Genomic DNA, 5,000 nt, shown 5'->3' on the forward strand with positions numbered 1-5,000 from the left:
GTGGTAACCACGCATTTTTCACGTTTCATTCAAGTTATGTATCAGTGTTAAAGTTGTTATTAATTATTGCTATAACTTAATATTCTTAAATTTAAGGTCTAACTGTTGTTGTATCTTTCGATTTTGATGACTGCATTGCATAATTTTATCTGTGCATCAGTTTTGAACCAAATCATGTTATTGTTCTTCCTGTTGATGTTTTCTTTTCCATAAAGTTTGAATAAAACTTTCTTTGCACTATTACATTACTTTTCATGGCTTTCTTCACTATTGATGGTTTAAACATGTGTTGCCGCCATGTTGCAGGATAAAAACAAAACATCTATCATTTGCTTCTTTTGTTCGTCCACCAGCAACTGTACATTTCACTATTGTTATCCATGTCTCTAGAGACTGGCAATTCTCACAACTAACGTTATCAAAACGTAATGTTATCGTTGTATTTGGAACACAAATCAACCAAATCAGCTATTAAAATAACAAACGATATTCATTCAGAATTTTTAATTTTTTACTATTGTAACACTTTTACCACATTTAAGTCGAACAAACACTACAACTATTTCATTCTTTAAAAAAAAACGTCAATAGAAATCTTTTTCCACTCTTCAGCTATGTTTATCGCTTCATAGAACGCTCACATTAAATCCATGAAAAAAGTACAGGTACTAATTCAATCAGCTTATTATATCCATGCCTAAGCTCGATACCTGACTGTCATAAGCACATTAAATTAAGGCAATGTAACGTAACCATGTGACACAAAGATTACTATTATTATTTCAATCAGTTCAAATGAGGTGCAGTCTTCATTTATTCACAGCCGAATGTTAGAAGTTCTTTTTCATTATTTATTTATTTTATTTTATTTATAAACTTTACCACTAGGCAGGTTATCTCCACAGAGCAAAGCTCCACTACGGAGACCCGAGTACATATACCCGCTCATAAAGTTACAAGCTGGAAATTAACAACATAAGTGACTACCAAGAGAACTGATATGGTGACACGAAGGGCACTTAACACAGGTAGTTTCAAAAAATTGTGGAAGTTTCGGGTTGTAAACGTCTTTGGTCAGTGTCATAATAAGCAAACAGTTCTTTCTTAAATTGACCAATTGATACGATGGCTGAGGTAGGCTGGTAGAATGTTACATATTCTTGTTACTCTGCAATAGAAGCTCTTTTTGGAAGGTCACACATTTTGGATGTTGCACATTAAGCAGCAGCCCATTAGACGAGCTTCTTGTGACCCTTCTAGACGACTTGATAGAGATGTGTGGGTTGTCATCAGCAAGTATACGCCTGAACAGATAGACTAAGTCCAAGTATTCAAGCCAGTAAGTTATTGGAAGTATTCCGATCCTTAGAGGTCGATCTTTATACGATACCTCGTGAACATCGAGCAAGGTTCTTCTCACAAATCCAAACATTTTGTTGTCTTTAGCGGTTACTGATCGTACGCGTGAGGTCCACTTGAGGTCAAAGGAAACAAGTACATTACACCAAGATCTTTATAAACATCAGTTTTCTTTACTTCTATATCATCCATGCAGATGATACGAAGGACGATAGGGACTATTGTTTCTAGTAAAGGAGAGGAGGCAACCACTTACAAATGTTGAGATCCGTGCGCCACAGTTCGCACCAGCACAGACTTGAGATCTTGCTGAAGGCTTTCTCCATCTTCAAGGTTGTTGATAGTACGATAGAACTTTATGTCGTCATCGAAAGCTGCTGATGCAGATGTGAGTGCGTCGGGTAGGCCGTTGTTTAAGACATTGTTTATTGTTACACATCAAACTCTGAAGAATACATGAGAACAGCCAAAGCCGGAGGCTTAAATGGCATATGGTCAGCAAAGATAATTTGAAAAATTTGCATGAATAGAAGAAGGCTTTAGCTAAAATACTTATACAACTAAATCTAACTACTTAATTTACAAACACACAGGATAATATAATTAAATAAATTGCATAAACAAGTACTCCTAGTAGAATTGTTTCAAATAACAGGAAACAAAACAAAACAAAACAGTCCACAAAGTTTACAATTTAGTCCCGGGGGACTTGATCAGACTATAGAATTAAGGGAAATGAGTTCAATTTTCAATTTTCAATATACTAACTCAGCATTCAGAAAATGCAGTCTCAACTTTTTTTTAAAGTTACTTAATGTAAGGCTGTTGCGCACTGTTAACGGAATATCATTCCAAATAACAGGAGCCTGCCAGGTGATAGCAAATTGATACTTGTGGTTGGTTTTATGAAGATTAAAACGTGAACGAGTCAAATAATCGTGATATTCATGGTTAAAATGAAGGATTGAGGAAACAGGAGTAGGCAGAATATTGTTAAAATGTGAGAAAACAGAACAGGCCATATGGAATTTAAAGATAGAATGGAGCGAAAGAAAATTATTTTTAGAGAAAAGGGGTTTAGAAGGTGTGCGTGGGGGTGAAAAAGTAATTATACGGATGGCTTTCTTTTGAAGTACATAAAGTGGTTCAAGGTAAGCAACGTACGTAGAAGCCCAAATTAGAGTACAATAATTGATGTAAGGCAGGAAAAGAGCATTATATAAAGTTTTCAGAGTATCACAAGGTAAGTATCGCCTTGCCTTGCACAAAACTCCAATTATCTTAGAGACTTTATCACAGACAACAGAGATATGCGGTTTCCAGGATAGGTTTTCATGAATGATAATTCCAAGGAATTTGTCTTCCTGCACACGTGTGATGGGGGAATTATTTATAGAAATGTTTATATCTGAGAGGTTAATCTGTTTACGACGTGGGTGAAAAATGATGAATTTAGACTTGTCAGGATGGACAGTGAGTTTGTTAGCACTAAACCAAGAAGAAACACGAGTGAGCTCTACATTAAGGATGGTTACTAAGGTAGCCAAGTCATTATGACGAAAAAAGATATTAGTATCATCAGCAAAGAGAATGATTGACAGGAGGTTTGAGACAAGAAAAAGATCATTGATGTATAAAAGAAAAAGTAAAGGTCCAAGGACTGATCCTTGTGGAACCCCACATACAGCCGTATTATATGTAGATGTATGGTCATGAACCATGACACACTGTTGTCTGTGAGATAAATAGCTAGCAAGCCAGGCCAATGGAATTCCTCTAATTCCATAAAAATTTAGTTTATCCAGAAGTATTTCATGGTTGACTGTTCAAAAGCCTTCTTAAGATCTATGAAGACTCCGATAGTGTACTGATTGTTTTTAAAACCTTCATAAATATTATTGACAAGCTCTAAGATAGCCATAGCGGTAGAGTGATGAGGTCTAAAACCGTACTGGTGATGATTAAGGATATTGAACTTTGTAAGGAATTCCGATAGCCTGAGGTAAAAGAGTTTCTCAAGAACCTTAGAGAGACAGGGGAGAATAGAAATAGGCCGATAATTTGAGAACAGAGAAGGGTCATCGCTTTTAAAAACAGGAAGAATCTTTGCAATTTTGAGTTTATCGGGAAAAACACCACGCTCAAAAGACAGATTACAGATATGAGACAAAGGGGCAGCTAGTAAATCGATTGTTTCTTTGATGGGAGACAAAGAAAGACCATCAACACCCTCACATTTGCTATTTTTTAGAGAATGGACAATAGAAGAAACCTCAGGAGGAGTAGTGGGATTGAGAAAGAAACAGTTGGCATAGTGACCAACAAGAAAATCTTTATGAGAAAATTGAGTAGAGGGAACTTTACTGGCCAAAGATGGACCTATATTGGCAAAGAAATTATTAAATTTGGTAGCTATGTGTAAAGGGTCTGAACAAATACCTGAACTGTCTTTCATGTTACTGAAATGGCGTTCAGGTTTCTTTTTTGCGACAATCTGCTTAATAACTGACCAAGTCTTCCTCAGGTCAGAGCTAACAGAGATTAGTTTATCATGAAAATATTTTTTCCTGGCAACTTTTAGTAGGAAATTGAACTTATTTCGATACTTGTTATATCTAGATTTGAGTTAGGAGTGAAGAAGTAGTGAATAAACTGTGTTTTAAACCTAACCGCAGTATCGCATTGGCGAGAAACTTGGAAAGAAAAGTGAAAGTACGGCTTGTGACAAGCCAGAAAACCCGCTTCGCATCAAACCGGAGAGCTTCTCTGCGACGTCCGGCGAAAGGTGGGTGGTTTGAATACGGAAATTTAAAAGTATTGCAGCCCTTAACAAGTGGAATCCTGAGCTTCAAGCCCAAATATTGCCCCCCGTACCTGAAAGGCCTCGCAGAGGCCGGACCGATTACAGCCTGACCGCCGAACAAACAGCCACCTGGACGGCAGTTAAACGCGCTCTGACAGATCGATTTCTTCCTCAGGAATCTCGTCAAGTACACATTTCCACTCTGCAAGCCAAATTAAGACGTCCTGACGAAGATCTAAACCAACTGAGGTGCGACATTTCTCGTCTTGTGGAGCTGGCCTATCCGAATGAACCCTTGTGTGGTCCTTGGAAAGCGCTGGAAGCTCTGTCTGATGTTACCTATTGCATTGAGGAGGAGAGGCGGAAGCCGGGAAAACGTCATCGGAGGAAGGTAGTCCACTTCAATTACCTGAAACCATGCTTTTTGCCACCTGAAAGCCACGAGAAACCCTCTCAGTTAACCTCTTCCGGCCATGCGGAAGAGACGCTGTAAACAGGAAACTCGAGGGAGGCACTGCAACCGACTCGAAGAACGTTAGCTGACTCTGGAATGCCTGGAAAATCCAGTTGCTACAGTCACGGACGTTTCTCGTCCCTCTCAGGAGCATGAATCGAGTAGTACATTAAGTACATCCCCCCAAACAGCTGAAGTGCCATGCCAATCAGAGGCTTCTCTAGTGAATGATGTACCGCGTCGTGAAGCATGTTTTACTCCTATGAGGCCTAGACGTGAGCGAAGGGAGCCCGTCTGGCTACAAGACTATGTAAGAATAGTGGTTGTTCACCCAGCCTGGCTCTTGAGCTTCGTAGGAACATTTGCTTGCTATAGTTAGAAATT

General features: G+C 38.6%; 1 long non-coding RNA gene across 1 annotated transcript in view; it reads left to right on the forward strand.

Moving 5' to 3' along the window:
- Positions 1–4,939, forward strand: part of LOC138051679 (uncharacterized) — a 10,008-nt gene extending 5,069 nt beyond the window's left edge. Inside the window, exons 2-3 of the long non-coding RNA XR_011132875.1 lie at positions 889–1,028; positions 4,338–4,939. This is a non-coding gene — a long non-coding RNA (uncharacterized lncRNA). The remainder of the gene's footprint in view (positions 1–888; positions 1,029–4,337) is intronic.
- Positions 4,940–5,000: the final 61 nt, after the last annotated feature.

Source organism: Montipora capricornis, chromosome 6, assembly GCF_036669925.1.
Source record: "Montipora capricornis isolate CH-2021 chromosome 6, ASM3666992v2, whole genome shotgun sequence".
Lineage (NCBI taxonomy): Eukaryota > Metazoa > Cnidaria > Anthozoa > Scleractinia > Acroporidae > Montipora > Montipora capricornis.